Genomic DNA, 22,003 nt, shown 5'->3' with positions numbered 1-22,003 from the left:
AATTTACCATTATATTGGGTGTGTTGGGGACACAAGAGACTCTTTGTTATTTGGTTGCAGGGTTGTTTGAGAGAGACCATCTTCATCCTACGCCTCCCACGGATTGATAAACCTTAGGTCATCCACTTGAGGGAAATTTGCTACTGTCCTACAAACCTCTGCACTTGGAGGCCCAACAACGTCTACAAGAAGAAGATTGTGTAGTAGACATCAAGCAGTTTCTGGCGCCTTTGCCAGGGAGGTGAGTGCTTGAAGGTATATCTTTAGATCTTGCAATCAATCTTTTTGTTTCTTGTTTTAGCACTAGTTTAGTTTATAAAAGAAAACTACCAAAAAAATGGAATTGAGTTTGTCTCATACGCTTCATCTTTTTAATATCTTTCGTGAGTATGATGGAAAGGAAAATTGTGCCAAAGTGTTAGAAGAAGAATGCATTAAAATGTTTGGCACTAAATCTTTGAATGATGAGCATAATTGCAATGTTGTTAGTATGAACTCCTTGAATATCCATAGTACTAATGATGATTGCACTAGTCATGATGAAATATCTCTTATAAGCATGTAGATTTTTGTGGAGTGTATTGGGTTTGCAAGTACACACCAAATAGGGAAGATAGATACTGCAAGAGGCATAAGTATTTAGAAACTAAATGGTTGCAAGAAAGGCTAAATGTTAGTGCTGAAATTTAAAATATCTTAGCCATACTTGTGAACTTTGCAATGAACATGGTCATTTAAATATCAAATGCAAATTGTTTCATGATCGAATCGTGTCCAAAAATTGTGATGACTTGATTTCCCTTGCACATCATAATGAACTTAGTCTGCTTTTGGGTTATGAAGAATTGAAACGTCAAACTAAGATTATTCCAGAATATAACCTCGAGAAATTCCTCGATATTGATCTAGAAGAAATTTATATGCATTGTGCAGTGAATTGCATTGAGAATCCTTATATTGCCAACTACATAAAGAAAAGAAAACAAATAGAAGATGAAGAAAATACTAATGAAAGGGAAGAGACTTCCCAATATCCTCCTATTATTTCTTATGATGAATCAGGTAACGAGGAGGAGCCTTCTATTCAACCAATCTCATTAATAAGGAGCTCCAAAAAGAGGATTGAACCCACACATGATGTGGTGAATAAGAAGAAAAGGAAAAGGAAGAGAGGTAAAAAGATATCTCTCCCAAATAATGTTGCTCCTATTATTGTTGTGCCTCATGAAAATGAATCAAAAATAATTGTGGAAGATGATGCACTTGATGATGATCTCGTTATGACTATTGCTTGTTGTGATGATTATGATTGGGAAGATAATGATACTTCTTATGATCTTGAAAATCTTTTTGGCACTTGCTTGGAAGAATATGATAATTGCTATACTATTGGTGTTATCCATACTATTAATGATGAGAGTGATTATGCTTATGATATGAAAAGGCCCAAGCTTGGGGATGCTATGTTTAATGAAGATGATGTTTTTGAGAATATATTTGCTGCAATTAATGTTTGTCCCAAGCTTGGGGAGGCTACGTTTAATGAAGATGATATTTTTAGTCCCCCAAGTTTTGATATGCAAATTTATAATGATAATAGCGTGCCTCCGGCTTATGATGATTATATTGATGAAAGTGGGTTTGGAAGAGTGTCAACTTTAGGAAGTAGTGGTCCCACTATTTTGGAGGATGTTGAATCTTATAATATTAATGAAAGTGGATTTGGAGAGGTCATGACTTTATTTAGTGATGATTCCACTATCTTGGAAGAGGTTTCAATCGATTATGATGAGAACAAAGTTGCTACTTATGATGATTATTGTGATGAAACTTATGCTATAAAAAGTAGTGATGATTATATTTATAAAACTTGTCATGATTATGATTACCCTTTTTCTGAACATTACTCATTTAATGTGGAAACAATTTATAGTATTCGAGTCTCTTATGATACTCCCTCTATTCCGAATGAGAAAAAAATTGCTTATGTGGAGAGTAATAAAACTTCTATGCTTGTAGATCATGAAAAGAATTTTTTAGGTGCTGGTTATATTGTTGAATTCATTCATGATGCTACTGAAAATTATTATGAGGGAGGAACATATGCTTGTAGGAATTGCAATAATATCAAGTTTCCTCTCTATGTGCTTAAAATTTTAAAGTTATGCTTGTTTTGCCTTCCTATGCTAGTTGATTATTGTTCCCATAAGTTGTTTGATCACAAAATCCCTATGCATAGGAAGTGGGTTAGACTTAAATGTGCTAGTCATATTCTTCATGATGCTCTCTTTATGTTTCAATTCTTATCTTTTATGCGAGCATCATTGAAATCATCATGCCTAGTTAGGGGCGTTAAACAATAGCGCTTGTTGGGAGGCAACCCAACTTTATTTTAGTATCTTGCTTTTTGGTTCTGTTTAGGAATAAATAATCCATCTAGCCTCTGTTTAGATGTGGTTTTGTGTTTTAATTAGTGTTTGTGCCAAGTAGAACCTTTGGGAAGACTTGGGTGAAGTCTTTATGATCATGCTGTAAAAAAAACAGAAACTTTAGCGCTCACGAGATTAGCTAAAACTTTTTACTGGAGAGAGATTTTTAGTTAATTATTTTTGCAGATGATTACTAGAAAAATTCCTCAGGCCCACCAATTTATTTTAGAATTTTTGGAGTTCCAGAAGTTTGCGTTTGTTACAGATTACTACAGACTGTTCTGTTTTTGACAGATTCTGTTTTTCGTGTGTTGTTTGCTTATTTTGATGACTCTATGGCTAGTAAAATAGTTTATAAACCATAGAGAAGTTGGAATACAGTAGGTTTAACACCAATATAAATAAAGAATGAGTTCATTACAGTACCATGAAGTGGTGTTTTGTTTTCTTTCGCTAACGGAGCTCACGAGTTTTCTGTCAAGTTTTGTGTTGTGAAGTTTTCAAGTTTTGGGTAAAGATTCGATGGACTACGGAATAAGGAGTGGCAAGAGACTAAGCTTGGGGATGCCCAAGGCACCCCAAGGTAATATTAAAGGACAACCAAGAGCCTAAGCTTGGGGACGCCCCGGAAGGCATCCCCTCTTTCATCTTCGTTCATCGATAACTTTACTTGGAGCTATATTTTTATTCACCACATGATATGTGTTTTGCTTGGAGCGTCATTTTATTTTCTTTTGTTTTGCTTGCTGTTTGAATAAAATACAAAGATCTGAAATTCTTAAATGTTAGAGAGTCTTCACATAGTTACATAATTATACAACTACTCATTGATATTCACTCATATCTTTCGGAGTAGTTTGTCGTTTGCTCTAGTGCTTCACTTATATCTTTTAGAGCACCATGGTGATTTTATTTTGAAGAAATAGATGAACTCTCATGCTTCACGTAGATTATTTCGAGAGTCTTAAATAGCATGGTAATTCGCTTAAAAAAATCCTAATATGCTAGGTATTCAAGACTAGTAAAAACTTTCTTATGAGTGTGTTGAATACTAAGAGAAGTTTGATGCTTGATGATTGTTTTGAGATATGGAGGTAGTGATATTAAAGTTGTGCTAGTTGAGTAGTTGTGAATTTGAGAAATACTTGTGTTGAAGTTTGCAAGTCCCGTAGCATGCACGTATGTTAAACGTTACGTAACAAATTTGAAACATGAGGTGTTCTTTGATTGTCCTCCTTATGAGTGGCGGTCGGGGACGAGCGATGGTCTTTTCCTACCAATCTACCCCCCTAGGAGCATGCACGTAGTGCTTGGTTTTTGATGACTTGTAGATTTTTGCAATAAGTATGTGAGTTCTTTATGACTAATGTTGAGTCCATGGATTATACGCACTCTCACCTTTCCACCATTGCTAGCCTCTTCGGTACCGTGCATTGCCCTTTCTCACATTGAGAGTTGATGCAAACTTCGCCGGTGCATCCAAACCCCGTGATATGATACGCTATTTCACACATAAACCTCCTTATATCTTCCTCAAAACAGCCACCATACCTACCTATTATGGCATTTCCATAGCCATTCCAAGATATATTGCCATGCAACTTTCCACTGCTCCGTTTATCATGACACGTTCATCATTGTCATATTGCTCTGCATGATCATGTAGTTGACATAGTATTTGTGGCAAAACCACCATTCATAATTCTTTCATACATGTCACTCTTGGTTCATTGCATATCCCGGTACACCGCCGGAGGCATTCATATAGAGTCATACTTTGTTCTAGTATCGAGTTGTAATCATTGAGTTGTAAATAAATAGAAGTGTGATGATCATCATTTTCTAGAGCATTGTCCCAAGTGAGGAATAAAAAAAGAGAGAGAGAGAGAGAGGCCATAAAAAAAGAGAAGGCCCAAAAAATGAGAGAAAAAGAGAGAAGGGACAATGTTACTATCCTTTTACCACACTTGTGCTTCAAAGTAGCACCGTAATCTTCATGATAGAGAGTCTCTTGTTTTGTCACTTTCAGTTTTGTCACTTTCATATACTAGTGGGACTTTTTCATTATAGAACTTGGCTTGTATATTCCAACAATGGGCCTCCTCAAGTGCCCTAGGTCTTCGTGAGCAAGCAAGTTGGATGCACACCCACTTAGTTTCGTTTGTTGAGCTTTCATACATGTATAGCTCTAGTGCATCCGTTGCATGGCAATCCCTACTCCTTGCATTAACATCAATCGATGGCCATCTCCATAGCTCATTGATTAACCGCGTTGATGTGACACTTTCTCCTTTTTTTTGTCTTGTCCACATAACCCCCATCATCATATTCTATTCCACCCATAGTGCTATATCCATGGCTCACGCTCATGTATTGCGTGGAGGTTGAAAAAGTTTGAGATTACTAAAGTATGAAACAATTGCTTGGCTTGTCATCGGGGTTGTGCATGATGAGAGCATTCTTGTGTGACGAAAATGGAGCATGACTAAACTATATGATTTTGTAGGGATGAACTTTCTTTGGCCATGTTATTTTGAGAGGACATAATTGCTTAGTTAGTATGCTTGAAGTATTATTATTTTTATGTCAATATGAACGTTTATCTTGAATCTTTCGGATCTGAATATTCATACCAGAATTAAGAAGAATTACATTGAAATTATGCCAAGTAGCATTCCACATCAAAAAATTTGTTTTTATCATTTACCTACTCAAGGACGAGCAGGAATTAAGCTTGGGGATGCTGATACGTCTCCAACGTATCTATAATTTTTGATTGTTCCATGCCATTATATTATCCATCTTGGATGTTTTATGGGCTTTAGTATGCACTTTTATATTATTTTTGGGACTAACCTATTGACCCAGAGCCCAGTGCCAGTTCCTGTTTTTTCCCTTGTTTCAGTGTTTTGAAGAAAAGGAATATCAAACGGAGTCGAAACAGAATGAAACCTTCTGGAGAAGTTATTTTTGGAAAGAAAGCAACCCAGGAGACTTGGAGTGCACGTCAGGAAAGCAACGAGGGAGGCACGAGGCAGGGGGCGTGCCCACGCCCCCGGGCACGCCCTCCACCCTCGTGGGCCCCGTGGCTCCCCTGACGTATTTCTTCCGCCTATATATATCAATATACCCTAAAACCATCGGGGAACAGAATAGATCGGGAGTTCCGCCGCCGCAAGCCTCTGTAGCCACCAAAAACCAATCGGGACCCTATTCCGGCACCCTGCCGGAGGGGGGAACCCTCACTGGTGGCCATCTTCATCATCTCGGCGCTCTCCATGACGAGGAGGGAGTAGTTCACCCTCGGGGCTGAGGGTATGTACCAGTAGCTATGTGTTTGATATATCTCTCTCTCTCTCATGTTCTTGATTTGGCACGATCTTGATGTATCGTGAGCTTTGCTATTATAGTTGAATCTTATGTTGCTTCTCCCCCTCTACACTCTTGTAATGGATTGAGTTTTCCCTTTGAAGTAATCTTATCGGATTGAGTCTTTAATGATTTGAGAACACTTGATGTATGTCTTGCCGTGCGTATCTGTGGTGACAATGGGATATCACGTGATTCACTTGATGTATGTTTTGGTGATCAACTTGCGGGTTCCGCCCATGAACCTATGCATAGGGGTTGGCACACGTTTTCGTCTTGATTCTCCGGTAGAAACTTTGGGGCACTCTTTGAGGTTCTGTGTGTTGGTTGAATAGATGAATCTGAGATTGTGTGATGCATATCGTATAATCATACCCACGGATACTTGAGGTGACATTGGAGTATCTAGGTGACATTAGGGTTTTGGTTGATTTGTGTCTTAAGGTGTTATTCTAGTACGAACTCTAGGGCTGTTTGTGACAATTATAGGAATAGCCCAACGGATTGATTGGAAATAATATCTTTGAGGTGGTTTCGTACCCTACCATAATCTCTTCGTTTGTTCTCCGCTCTTAGTGACTTTGGAGTGACTCTTTGTTGCATGTTGAGGGATAGTTATATGATCCAGTTATGTTATTATTGTTGAGAGAACTTGCACTAGTGAAAGTATGAACCCTAGGCCTTGTTTCAAAGCATTGCAATACCGTTTGTGCTCACTTTTATCATTAGTTACCTTGCTGTTTTTATATTTTCATATTACAAAAACCTATATCTACCATCCATATTGCACTTGTATCACCATCTCTTCGCCGAACTAGTGCACCTATACAATTTACCATTGTATTGGGTGTGTTGGGGACACAAGAGACTCTTTGTTATTTGGTTGCAGGGTTGTTTGAGACAGACCATCTTCATCCTACGCCTCCCACGGATGGATAAACCTTAGGTCATCCACTTGAGGGAAATTTGCTAATGTCCTACAAACCTCTGCACTTGAAGGCCCAACAACGTCTACAAGAAGAAGGTTGTGTAGTAGACATCACTGGACAATATGAATTAAGTCATCGGCATCTAGTGGCCGGACATATGTTCCTTGCAAGTTGTCTTGAAAGGCGTCTTCCAAATCTTCCCAGTTGCCAATAGAATTTTCTGGCAGACTGTTTAGCTAGTACCGAGCCGCCCCTTTAAGCTTGAGAGGTAGGTATTTAATGGCATGAAGGTCGTCTCCGCGAGCCATGTGAATATGGAGGAGGTAGTCCTCAATCCATACCGCGGGATCTGTTGTTCCATCGTATGATTCGATGTTAATGGGTTTAAATCCGTCTGGAAATTCATGCTCCATTACCTCGTCAGTGAAGCAGAGAGGGTGTGCGGCTCCTCTATGTTGGGCCACACTATGAAGCATCTACAACAGACTCTATCGGAGTTCGGATCCATACACTCACCTAAGGGGCTACTTCCGTTAAGGAATCCCCTCCCCGAGGACGGGCGGCGCAGACGTGCGACAGGAGGTCCAAAATAACTTTTTGTAGACTGCACTCTTTATTCCGAGCCTATACTATGCCCTTTTTCCTCTGTTCCCGACCCCGAGCATGTCGAATAGCCGGGTTTGTGGGTTCTTTTTATATATATATACATAAATTTATCATTGGCATATTGCTCCGCTCCCAGTAAACTTCGTCCGAACTAATCTTTCATACTCTTTCAACAATGAGTACGGCCTCAACGACTGCTTTACAGATGCACCTCGGCATACCCTGCCAGGAGCTCGGTATGGGAACGAATGAGTTGCCAGCAAAAGTCTGAACAGCTCTATAGCGTACTTCGACGTCGCAAGTTTGGCCTTAGATGCATCAGCTCCGAATCATTGTCTTGGGTCAATAGTTGGGTTGCCCGGCTCCTGTGCTTGCTACCCTACGTTCCGCTCTATCGGCTAGGGTAGTAAAGGGAGAACTACTGTGATTGTGCCCTGGTCTAAACCGGATGAGAACCTTAGTAGAGAAAGCCGAAAACTGACTGTCATGATGCGGCGAGAGCTGGTCAACCACTTGACGACTTCTTGGAATCCTTAGCGATTCTCCGTGTCACACGAGGGATCTTTTTTAGATCAAATATGTAAGGCACTATACGCTGCATACATACCAGGGGCAATGTCGTAGTCCCACCATAAAACTCCTATGGCTAAGTGAAAGTGTAAACGCCTTATAGTCCGATTGCCTGGTTCGCTGCATTATCACCTCCTTCCGAACACCCCCGTACTTCCTACAAGGGGGCTGAAGCCGACGACTGGAAAACTTTCAGATTAATATAAAATAGATCAATTATAAAATTGTCTTTTACAATTCTAATACACCTCACTTGAACATTATGTTCTTCGAGCATTGACCCTCTATCAGGCGGGCGGCTTCCAGGACGTCTTCAAAATAATGCTCCGGCTCACTACAGTCATTGCCCTTGGGCGGACTCTTCGCCGCAACATCAACGGCCTTCATCTTACCCCAGAACGTCTTGACTCGAGCAAAGGCCATCCGTGCACAATGCACGCCGACGGCTTCGCAGCATCGATACGCGGCACCGCATCAACAAGACGCCGCACCAGGCCAAAGTAGCTCTTTGGAACAGGCTCATTCGGCCACAATCGGATTATGACGTTCTTCATGGCGTCGCCGGATATCCTATGAAGCTCGACCCATTGGGACATCTGTTCATTAAGCAACAGAGGGCGTTTTGATGTGCCAAATTGTGACCAGAAAAGCTTCTCCGTGGCATACCCCTCTTGTGCTTGGTAAAATTGCGCCGCATCGAAAGAACTCTTCGGCAAGTCCAAAAATTCAGCCGGAGAACTCCAGACCTGGTTCAGCTGAGCATAGTCTGGATCGCGAAACTTAGTCTGAAGCAAAAAGGGCTTACCGGCCGCTATATCCTTAGCCTGCCGAATCTCTTCACGAGCTGCCCTCGATTCAGACCGAGCTTCACTCGCATCTCGTACGGCCTTATCAAGTTCAGCCATTTTGGCTTTATTCTCCTTCTCAAGGTATTCACAGCGGCTGGCAGTATTCTTTAATTCAAGCACCAATGCGGATATTTTCTCCTCATTTTGGCGCCGAGCTGCTTGTTCGGCTCTTAGCTCAGCCGATGCCTTCTCGGTAGCCGCATCACTACACCGGGCCTGCTCCTTGGCCCGGGCTAGCTCCGCCTGAAGAGCTTCAACGGCGGCATCACCATCTGCACTTATGCACATTTCATATAAAACTCTTTTCGGCGTCAGGCCTAAATAACAAACACATTGGTGTAAGGAACGCTCGAAATACATACCTTGCGAGTCGTCAAGACGCATGTTGATCAATGCAATGTCATCTTCCGCAATATCCAGCTTTTGCTGCAGTTCGGCCACTTCCGTATTTCGGGTAGCCGCAGGAGGAGAGACAGCCTGTATTCCAAGTTAAATCAAGGTTAGTACCTGAGCACATCTTTTTGATCCTCCGACCGCTTCCTTCGGAAGGCAACCCGAGTCTCAGGGGCTACTGCATATACAACACACTACAAAAAAAATACACTTCCGTGATGATACGTGTTTGTCACAGTAGGTCACGTTTTTTGTCATGCATGTACATCCATGACAGAATCAAGATAGTCATACATGTGCTGTCATAGAAGTGTTCCATGACATTACCAAAATTATCATCACGGAAGTGTCCACTTCCATGACGATAAATCGCGCGTCACAGAAGTGCTTTCGTCAAGGGTGACCGACACGTGGCATCCACCGTAACGGAACGTCGTTAAGCTATCAGGTCGGGTTTTGGATCCGATAACCCGTTAACAGCCCCGACCAATGGGGATTTTGAAAGAAATATGCCCTAGAGGCAATAATAAAGTATTATATATTTCCTTATATCATGAATAAATGTTTATTATTCATGCTAGAATTGTATTAACCGGAAACATAATACATGTGTGAATACATAGACAAACAGAGTGTCACTAGTATGCCTCTACTTGACTAGCTCGTTAATCAAAGATGGTTATGTTTCCTAGCCATAGACATGAGTTGTCATTTGATTAAAGGGATCACCTCATTAGGAGAATGACGTGATTGACTTGACCCATTCCGTTAGCTTAGCACTCGATCGTTTAGTATGTTGCTATTGCTTTCTTCATGACTTATACATGTTCCTATGACTATGAGATTATGCAACTCCCGTTTACCAGAGGAACACTTTGTGTGCTACCAAACGTCACAACGTAACTGGGTGATTATAAAGGTGCTCTACAGGTGTCTCCAAAGGTACTTGTTGGGTTGGCGTATTTCGAGATTAGGATTTGTCACTCCGATTGTCGGAGAGGTAACTCAGGGCCCACTCGGTAATGCACATCACTATAAGCCTTGCAAGCATTGTGACTAATGAGTTAGTTGCGGGATGATGTATTACGGAACGAGTAAAGAGACTTGCCGGTAACGAGATTGAACTAGGTATCGAGATACCGACGATCGAATCTCGGGCAAGTAACATACCGATGACAAAGGGAACAACGTATGTTGTTATGCGGTCTGACCGATAAAGATCTTCGTAGAATATGTGGGAGCCAATATGGGCATGCAGGTCCCGCTATTGGTTATTGACCGGAGAGGTGTCTCGGCCATGTCTACATAGTTCTCGAACCCAAAGGGTCCGCACGCTTAAAGTTACGATGATAGTTATATTATGAGTTTATGTGATTTGATGTACCGAAGGTTGTTCGGAGTCCTGGATGTGATCACGGACATGACGAGGAGTCTCGAAATGGTCGAGACATAAAGATTGATATATTGGACGACTATATTCGGACACCGGAAGTGTTCCGGAGAAGTTTCGGATTAAACCGGAGTGCTGGAGGGTTACCGGAACCCCCCGGGGAAGTATTGGGCCTTGGTGGGCCTTGAGGGGAGAGAGAGGGAAGCAGCCAGGAGGTGGCGCGCCCCCTCCCAAGGGGAGTCCTAGTTGGACAAGGAGAGGGGGGCGCAGCCCCCTTTCCCTCTCCCTCTCCCTCTCTTTCCTTCCCCCCTTCTTTTCCTAGTAGGACTAGGAAAGGGGAGTCCTACTCCTACTAGGAGGAGGACTCCCCCTCTCTCCTTGGCGCGCCTAGGGCAGCCGGCCTCCCCCTTGCTCCTTTATATACGGGGGCAGGGGGGCACCTAAGGGCACACTTGATATACGATATTTTAGCCGTGTGCGGTGCCCCCCTCCACCATATTACACCTCGATAATACCGTTGACGAGCTTAGGTGAAGCCCTGCGTCGGTGGAATACATCATCATCGTCACCACGCCGTCGTGCTGACGAAACTCTGCCTCAACACTCGGCTGGATCGGAGTTCGAGGGACGTCATCGAGCTGAACGTGTGTAGAACTTGGAGGTGCCGTACGTTCGGTACTTGATCGGTCGGATCGTGAAGACGTACGACTACATCAACCGCATTGTGATAACGCTTCCGCTGTCGGTCTACGAGGGTACGTGGACAACACTCTCCCCTCTCGTTGCTATGCATCACCATGATCTTGCGTGTGCGTAGGAATTTTTTTGAAATTACTATGTTCCCCAACAGTGGTATCAGAGCCTGGTTTTATGCGTTGATGCTATGCACGAGTAGAACACAAGTGAGTTGTGGGCGATATAAGTCATACTGCTTACCAGCATGTCATACTTTGGTTCAGCGGTATTGTGAGATGAAGCGGCCCGAACCGACATTACGCGTACGCTTACGCGAGACTGGTTTCACCGTTCGGAGCACTCGTTGCTTAAAGGTGACTGGCGGGTGTCTGTCTCTCTCACTTTAGTTGAACCGAGTGTGGCTACGCCCGGTCCTTGCGAAGGTTAAAACAGGACCAACTTGACAAACTATCGTTGTGGTTTTGATGCGTAGGTAAGAACGGTTCTTGCTAAGCCCGTAGCAGCCACGTAAAACATGCAACAACAAAGTAGAGGACGTCTAACTTGTTTTTGCAGGGCATGTTGTGATGTGATATGGTCAAGACATGATGTGAATTTGTTGTATGAGATGATCATGTTTTGTAACCGAGTTATCGGCAACTGGCAGGAGCCATATGGTTGTCGCTTTATTGTATGAGATGCAATCGCCATGTAATAGTTTTACTTTATCACTAAGTAGTAGCGATAGTCGTAAAAGAAATATGTTGGCGAGACGACAACGATACTACGATGGAGATCAAGGTGTCGCACCGGTGACGATGGTGATCATGACGGTGCTTCGGAGATGGAGATCACGAGCACGGTGCTTCGGAGATGGAGATCACAAGCACAAGATGATGATGGCCATATCATATCACTTATATTGATTGCATGTGATGTTAATCCTTTATGCATCTTATCTTGCTTTGATTGACGGTAGCATTATAAGATGATCTCTCACTAAAATTTCAAGACAAAAGTGTTCTCCCTGAGTATGCACCGTTGCGAAAGTTCTTCGTGCTGAGACACCACGTGTTAATCGGGTGTGATAGGCTCTACGTTCAAATACAACGGGTGCAAAACAGTTGCACACGCGGAATACTCAGGTTATACTTGACGAGCCTAGCATATATACAGATATGGCCTCGGAACACAGAGACCGAAAGGTCGAGCGTGAATCATATAGTAGATATGATCAACATAGTGATGTTCACCATTGAGACTACTCCATCTCACGTGTTAATCAGACATGGTTTAGTTGATTTGGATCACGTAATCACTTAGATGATTAGAGGGATATCTATCTAAGTGGGAGTTCTTAAGTAATATGATTAATTTAACTTAAATTTATCATGAACTTAGTCCTGATAGTATTTTGCAAATTATGTTGTAGATCAATAGCACGCGTTGTTGCTTCCCTTTGTTTATTTTTGATATGTTCATAGAGAAAAATTATGTTGAAAAATGTTAGTAGCAAAGATGCGGATTGGATCCGTGATCTGAGGATTATCCTCATTGCTGCACAGAAAAATTATGTCCTTGATGCACCGCTAGGTGACAGACCTATTACAGGAGCAGATGCAGACGTTATGAACGTTTGGCTAGCTCAATATGATGACTACTTGATAGTTTAGTGCACCATGCTTAACGGCTTAGAATCGGGACTTCAAAGACGTTTTGAACGTCATGGACCATATAAAATGTTCCAGGAGTTGAAGTTAATATTTCAAGCAAATACCCGAGTTGAGAGATATGAAGTCTCCAACAAGTTCTATAGCTAAAAGATGGAGGGGAATCGCTCAACTAGTGAGCATGTGCTCAGATTGTCTGGGTACTACAATCGCTTGAATCAAGTGGGAGTTTATCTTCCAGATAAAATAGTGATTGACAGAATTCTCTAGTCACCATCACTAAGTTAGTAGAACTTCGTGATGAACTATAGTATGCAAGGGATGACGAAAGTAATTCCCGAGCTCTTCGTGATGCTGAAATTGACGAAGGTAGAAATCAAGAAAAACATCAAGTGTTGATGGTTGACAAGACCACTTCAAGTGATGATGGTTGACGAGACCACTAGTTTCAAGAAAAGGGCAAAGGGAAGAAGGGGAACTTCAAAAAGAACGGCAAGCAAGTTGCTACTCAAGTGAAGAAGCCCAAGTCTGTACCTAAGCCTGAGACTAAGTGCTTCTACTGCAAAGGGACTGGTCAGTGGAGGCGGAACTGCCCCAAGTATTTGGTGGATAAGAAGGATGGCAAAGTGAACAAAGGTATATTGGATATACATGTTATTGATGTGTACTTACTAGTGTTTATAGCAACCCCTCAGTATTTGATACTGGTTCAGTTGCTAAAGAGTAGTAACTCGAAAACGGGAGTTGCAGAATAAACAGAGACTAGTAAAAGGCGAGGTGACGATGTGTGTTGGAAGTAGTTCCAAGATTGATATGATCATCATCGCACACTCCCTATACTTTCGGGATTAGTGTTGAAACTAAATAAATGTTATTTGGTGTTTGCGTTGAGCATGAATATGATTTGATCATGTTTATTGCAATAAGGTTATTCATTTAAGTTATTGAACAATTGTTGTTCTGTTTACATGAATAAAAACCTTTTATGGTCATACACACCAACAAAAATGGTTTGTTGGATCTCGATCGTAGTGATACACATATTCATAATATTGAAGCCAAAAGATGCAAAGTTAATAATGATAGTGCAACTTATTTGTGGCACTGCTGTTTAGGTCATATTGGTGTAAAGCGCATGAAGAAACTCCATACTGATGGAATTTTGGAATCAATTGATTATGAATCACTTGATGCTTGCGAACCATGCCTCATGGGCAAGATGACTAAGACGCCGTTCTCCGGAACTATGGAGAGAGCAACAAATTTGTTGGAAGTCATACATACAGATGTATGTGGTCCAATGAATATTGAGGCTCGTGGTGGATATCGTTATTTTCTCACCTTCACAAATGATTTGAGAAGATATGGGTATATCTACTTAATGAAACAGAAGTCTGAAACATTTGAAAAGTTCATATAATTTTAGAGTGAAGCGGAAAATCATCGTAACAAGAACATAAAGTTTCTACGATCTGATCGTGGAGAAGAGTGTTTGAGTTACGAGTTTGGCCTTCAGTTAAAACAATGTGAAATAGTTTCACTACTCATGCCACCTGGAACACCACGGTGTAATGGTGTGTCCGAACGTCATAACCGTACTTTATTGGATATAGTACAATCTATGATGTCTCTTACCAATTTACCACTATCGTTTTGGGGTTATGCATTAGAGACAGCTACATTCACGTTAAATAGGGCACCATCAAAATCCGTTGAGACGACGCCTTATGAACTGTGGTTTGGCAAGAAACCAAAGTTGTCATTTCTTAAAGTTTGGGGTTGCGATGCTTATGTGAAAAAGTTTCATCTTGATAAGCTCAAACCCAAATCGGAGAAATGTGTCTTCATAGGATACCCAAAGGAGACAGTTGGGTACACCTTCTATCACAGATCCGAAGGCAAGACATTCGTTGCTAAGTATGGATCCTTTCTAGAGAAGGAGTTTCTCTCGAAAGAAGTGAGTGGGAGGAAAGTAGAACTTGATGAGGTAACTATACCTGCTCCCTTATTGGAAAGTAGATCATCACAGGAATCAGTTTCTGCGACACCTACACCAATTAGTGAGGAAGATAATGATAATGATAATGAAACTTCAGATCAAGTTATTACTGAACCTCGTAGGTCAACTAGATCAAGATCCGCACCAGAGTGGTACGACAATCCTGTTCTGGAGGTCATGTTACTAGACCATGATGAACCTACGAACTATGAAGAAGCGATGGTGAGCCCAGATTCCGGGAAATGGCTTGAGGCCATGAAATCTGAGATGAGATCCATGTATGAAGAACAAAGTATGGACTTTGGTTGACTTGCCCGATGATCGGCAAGCCATAGAAAATAAATGGATCTTCAAGAGGAAGACGGACGCTGATAGTAGTGTTACTATCTACAAAGATAGAATTGTCGCAAAAAGGTTTTTCAACAAGTTCTAGGTGTTGACTATGATGAGAGTTTCTCACTCGTATCTATGCTTAAGTCTGTCTGAATCATGTTAGCAATTGCCGCACTTTATGAAATATGGCAAATGGATAAACAAAACTGCATTCCTTAATAGATTTATTAAAGAAGAGTTGTATATGATGCAACCAGAAGGTTTTGTCAATCCTAAAGGTGCTACCAAAATATGCAAGCTCCAGCGATCCATCTATGGACTAGTGCAAGTATCTCGGAGTTGGAATATACGCTTTGATAAGTTGATCAAAGGATATAGTTTTATACAGACTTGCGGTGAAGCCTGTATTTACAAGAAAGTGAGTGGGAGCACTACAGCATTTGTGATAAGTATATGTGAATGACATATTGTTGATCGGAAATAATGTAGAATTATTCTGCAAAGCATAAAGGAGTGTATGAAAGGAGTTTTTCAAAGAAAGACCTCGGTGAAGCTGCTTACATATTGAGCATCAAGATCTATAGAGATAGATGAAGACGCTTGATAAGTTTTTCAATGAGTACATACCTTAACAAGATTTTGAAGTAGTTCAAAATAGAACAGTCAAAGAAAGAGTTCTTGCCTGTGTTACAAGGTGTGAAATTGAGTAAGACTCAAAGCCCGACCACGACAGAAGATAGAAAGAGAATGAAAGTCATTCCCTATGCCTTCGCCATAGGTTCTATAAAGTATGCCATGCTGTGTACCAGATCTATTGTATACCCTACACTGATTTTGGCAAGGGAGTACAATAGTGATCTAGGAGTATATCACTGGACAGCGGTCAAAATTATCCTTAGAGGAATAAGGATATGTTTCTCGATTATGGAAGTGACAAAAGGTTCGTCGTAAAGGGTTACGTCGATGCAAGTTTTGACACTAAATCTAGATGACTCTAAGTCTCGGTCTAGATACATATTGAAAGTGGGAGCAATTAGCTAGAGTAGCTCCGTGCAGAGCATTGTAGACATAGAAATTTGCAAAATACTTACGGATCTGAATGTGACAGACCCGTTGACTAAAATTATCTCACAATCAAAACATGATCACACCTTAGTACTCTTTGGGTGTTAATCACATAGCGATGTGAACTAGATTACTGACTCTAGTAAACCCTTTGAGTGTTGGTCACATAGAGATGTGAACTACGGGTGTTAATCACATGGTGATGTGAATTATTGATGTTAAATCACATGGTGATGTGAACTAGATTATTGACTCTAGTGCAAGTGGGAGACTAAAGGAAATATGCCCTAGAGGCAATAATAAAGTATTATTTATTTCCTTATATCATGATAAATGTTTATTATTCATGCTAGAATTGTATTAACTGGAAACATAATACATGTGTGAATACATAGACAAACAGAGTGTCACTAGTATGCCTCTACTTGACTAGCTCGTTAATCAAAGATGGTTATGTTTCCTAGCCATAGACATGAGTTGTCATTTGATTAACGGGATCACCTCATTAGGAGAATGACGTGATTGACTTGACCCATTCCGTTAGCTTAGCACTCGATCGTTTAGTATGTTGCTATTGCTTTCTTCATGACTTATACATGTTCCTATGACTATGAGATTATGCAACTCCCGTTTACCGGAGGAACACTTTGTGTGCTACCAAACGTCACAAAGTAACTGGGTGATTATAAAGGTGCTCTACAGGTGTCTCCAAAGGTACTTGTTGGGTTGGCGTATTTCGAGATTAGGATTTGTCACTCCGATTGTCGGAGAGGTATCTTAGGGCCCACTCGGTAATGCACATCACTATAAGCCTTGCAAGCATTGTGACTAATGAGTTAGTTGCGGGATGATTTATTACGAAACGAGTAAAGAGACTTGCCGGTAATGAGATTGAACTAGGTATCGAGATACCGACGATCGAATCTCGGGCAAGTAACATACCGATGACAAAGGGAACAACGTATGTTGTTATGCGGTCTGACCGATAAAGATCTTTGTAGAATATGTGGGAGCCAATATGGGCATCCAGGTCCCGCCATTGGTTATTAACCGGAGAGGTGTCTCGGTCATGTCTACATAGTTCTCGAACCCAAAGGGTCCCCACGTTTAAAGTTACGATGACAGTTATATTATGAGTTTATGTGATTTGATGTACCGAAGGTTGTTCGGAGTCCCGGATGTGATCACGGACATGACGAGGAGTCTCGAAATGGTCGAGGCATAGATTGATATATTGGACGACTATATTCGGACACCGAAGTGTTTCGGAGAAGTTTCGGATTAAACCGGAGTGCCGAAGGGTTGCCGAAACCCCCGGGGAAGTATTGGGCCTTGGTGGGCCTTGAGTGGAGAGAGAGGGCAGCAGCCAGGAGGTGGCGCGCCCCCTCCCAAGGGGAGTCCTAGTTGAACTAGGAGAGGGGGGCACAGCCCCCTTTCCCTCTCCCTCTCCCTCTCTTTCCTTCCCCCCTTCTTTTCCTAGTAGGACTAGGAAAGGGGAGTCCTACTCCTACTAGGAGGAGGACTCCCCCTCTCTCCTTGGCGCGCCTAGGGCAGCCGGCCTCCCCCTTGCTCCTTTATATACGGGGGCAGGGGGGCACCTAAGGGCACACTTGATATACGATATTTTAGCCGTGTGCGGTGCCCCCCTCCACCATATTACACCTCGATAATACCGTTGCGGGGCTTAGGCGAAGCCCTGCGTCGGTGGAACATCATCATCGTCACCACGCCGTCGTGCTGACGAAACTCTCCCTCAACACTCGGCTGGATCGGAGTTCGAGGGACGTCATCGAGCTGAACGTGTGTAGAACTTGGAGGTGCCGTACATTCGGTACTTGATTGGTCGGATCGTGAAGACGTACGACTACATCAACCGCGTTGTGATAATGCTTCCGCTGTCGGTCTACGAGGGTACGTGGACAACACTCTCCCCTCTTGTTGCTATGCATCACCATGATCTTGCGTGTGCGTAGGAATTTTTTTGAAATTACTACGTTCCCCAATAGATTTTCCACATGTAAAATCATCATTGGTTGGAGGAAACACGTGTCGGCTCATCGTAGGGACAGATGTCATCCACTCATTGGACATAAGGCGCCTATGATACGTCGACACGTGGCATGGCCCAACAGAGGCCAATTCCTGTGAAAAGGCCGGCCCGTTTGACTTGGTCAAAAGGTGGCGGGCCGGCCCATGGAAATCCTGTTAACGGCCTATTCGCATATAGCCCATTTACAGCCCGCTAACCCAATGCCCGTTACGCCCTATCCGAATTAGGCCCAGTAGCGTCATCTGGGCCATCCAATATGATTCTAGCCCATTTTCACTTCTGGCCCATGTATGGCCCATGACGTCTTTCGGCCCATATGAGGCCCTATGTAACTCTTGGCCTATTAACGGCCCGTGGTGAAACTGGCCCGTAATGAACAGTGTATCACTTTACACCCATTAACGGCCCGTGGTGAAACTGGCCCGTAATGAATAGTGTATCAGTTTATACCCATTAACGGCCCGTTATTCCGTTGGGCCATTTCCAGCCCATGTTATCTTTCGGCCTTCTCAGAGCCCATTTATTCTTGGGCTCATTTCCAGCATTCGTTTACTTACGGGCCGTTACTGTCATTTTCTGCTTGTGGGCCAAATTCAGCCCGTGGTTACAGTCAGACCGTTTGTGGTCCGTTAATACGTTGGGCCGTTTTCATAGCGTCATCAAATACGACCTATTAACGATGGCCCGTTATGGTCGGCCCATGAACGGACGATTCCAACTCTAGCCCGTTTACGGCCATAATGCGGCCTGTTATTGGCCCATGTTTGGCCAATCGATCATACGGCCCGTATAAGGCCCATTGATGATACGTCTCGTAGAAGGCCCATTGTTTCTATGGCCCGTAGAAGGCCCATTGTTTCTACGGCCCGTAGAAGGCCTATTGTTTCTACGGCCCATAGAAGGCCCACTGTTTCTACGGCCCGTAGGAGGCCCAGTGTCACTACAGTAAATATTAGCCCATGGTTATTGTGGCCTAGTTTTAAAAAATAGGTTATTGCAGCCACTAGCAAACCGCGGAAAAAGAACTGCACTGACTACAAGCAAATAAATAAACAAGACAACAAGGAAATAAATAAGCAAGCAACTTACGCTAGGCTATCACGGCTATTACACATATTACATCCACTGGGCATCAAAGTTCGCCACCAGTGATCATAAAGCGCAACGAAGAAGCAGATTACAAAAACTGGGCACCATTGCAGCGTAACAAAATAATACTGAACCGAGACCACTTCCAAGACAGTTCAAGAAAGGTTAGCCTTGCGGGGGAACTGCGGCGCAAGCTGCTGAGCAAGGTGTGAGACCGGCCTAGCATGTCGGTCATAGCTTCCAGGTGTCGCTGTTTAGTGATGAGGTTCTCATTGGTGTTCTCCACAGTCTTTCTTAGAGATAGGACTTCAAGTCAAAGTTGAGTTGCAAAATGCCTTTCTGCTAGAACTTGGGACTGAAGAAGTCGAACTGATTCAGACAACGAATTCTGTGAGCTTGTCTGGCTGTTAGTCTCAAGTAACTTGAACACTCCATCAAGACAAGACTTTGGGGTTGTCTCGCTATCTTCAAGATGTTTTGCCTTCTTTGCTGCAATATATGTTGGGTTTGTCTCACAGCCTTCAGCAGACTTGTGCATGCCATCAGGCATATCACCCTGAAACAAAGCAGAGAGATGACAGGTTTTGCACGTGTATAAACAAAGATGATAACTGTTCTGTCAATTCTATCCAATTTCAAATTAGAAAATAAAGAGTAAGTTCAAAATATCAATAGCATAATTTGGCATTGTTCATAATGTGGGGAGCTTCACCACACTACTGGATTACCATGTCAACATAACAAGCATAGATGAAGGGCAAAGAAAATCATTGTATCTATTTTGGATAATGTGCATGGCATGTTGTTCATATCATCAACCACATCAGTAAGATAAAACAGGAGATGACAAGGTGCAAACGTGGGCTGCTTCACCACACACTGGATTATAGATCCACAAAAACAAGCATACATATAGGGAGTATTAAGTAATGTGCATGGTATGAATAAGGAATTTGGTTTTACAAGTAAAACTTAGAACTTACGGTTCTTACGAACATGCATTTTGGTAGAAACAGCAAACTAAACAGCAGTAAACGATAGGGAGTATGAGCAAATTAAACAGCAGTTGAGGATAAAGGCTTTAGAAGGACTGACTTACATTAACAGTTAACACCAGCTTTATAATGCCCTTCTCCATGTCAAGGGAAGGATAACTCAAGAATTTTAGCACATAATCTTCTTCATAAGCATTGCCTGTACTCTATATTTTGTAGAGAGTATAGATATGATAATACTAGAAGGGATAGAGGATAATGAAGATAAGATGCAGATTGATGTTACATAATCAACTACCAATCCCTGGAAGTACAAGCGTTACAGGACAAAATGTACTGACAAGAGCAATGGGCTACACTTCTGCACTGGCATTGTCTGTGTATTCTACTTGTTGGTAAGATTAAATATAGATCTGATCTTTTTTAGTAAATTGTGGGCGAGGGAGATAAGATGCAGAATGCTACAAAATGAACCAATCCCTCTTCCCATAATACAAGAGTGTTTTGAACACTGGTGTACTGTACAAAACGTTCTTATATTATGGGACGGAGGGAGTAGCTATTAATGTAAGTATAGTGATAGACCACGTTCAGTCCTTACAAGAGGACTGCAGAGCTAAACCTCTTCAAAAGCATTGGGTTGATTCTAAATTTATGTAAGAGTCCATACGGATCTTATAATGTCCACCAAATGGACGATTACGAGGCTAACATGTGCAGTGATGCTACATAATCAAACAGCTATGAAAGTAAGTATGGTCATACAGGGCAAGAGGAACTCACAAGAGCAATGCAGTGTGTAGTATAGTTGCGAGATTCGATGGTCCCTTGAGAACGAATGTTCCTCTGCTAACAGTTTTCGTACAAGTGAGACATTAAGGCAAATGCAGAAATGTAGTTCAAATTGTGATGTGATATCATAGACAGTACCTTACGCTGCAGCCGAGACCAATGTGTAACAAGATTATTCCAGTCACCGTCGGATAAATGTAGCACCTGAGACTTTACAGAAATTTCGTTCAGAGGCTTGCCATCGAAGTGCGCTTGCCTCAGGTAGGAACGATACTTCATCAATGAGTGCTTGAAAAGCGTAACCAACCCTTGCTCGTCATCACAATCCAGTTTGCTCCTCGCCTATTTAAAAGAATGAAATCTTGTGTCTTCTGTCAGCAGAAACATATGCAGTAATGACCATGAATAACATTAGTACATTACTTACGCGTAAGTTGTGGAGGAAGACTGGAAATTGTTCTGTGTCTGCGGTATAATATTTCCATGAAGGAAAGATCGCACAAAGTTCCTGACAACAACATAAGCTTCGTCTTCTAAACTGGGAAGAAATGGAACAAGGGTCCTATTTGCTGCAATTGGGGCTCTCTCTGGTTCGAAAAGGGATTTGGCAATTGGATTTGGTGTACTCTTTGCTGGAATGGGGGTTTTGCGTCGTACAGCTGGTGCTATGTCAACTGGCATAATCATACTGTTTGCTGCAGTTGGGGTCTGCTGAGTTGGGGCATCAGAAATGACCAGTGTAGTAGGGCTAGAGTCTGCTAGAGTTGGGGTATTTTGTGGGTCAGGTAATATTGCAACTAC

Source organism: Aegilops tauschii, chromosome 5 (genome assembly GCF_002575655.3).
Source record: "Aegilops tauschii subsp. strangulata cultivar AL8/78 chromosome 5, Aet v6.0, whole genome shotgun sequence".
Taxonomy (NCBI): Eukaryota; Viridiplantae; Streptophyta; class Magnoliopsida; order Poales; family Poaceae; genus Aegilops; species Aegilops tauschii.
The sequence above is the reverse complement of the archived record's forward strand: the minus strand, read 5'-3'. Positions refer to the sequence as shown.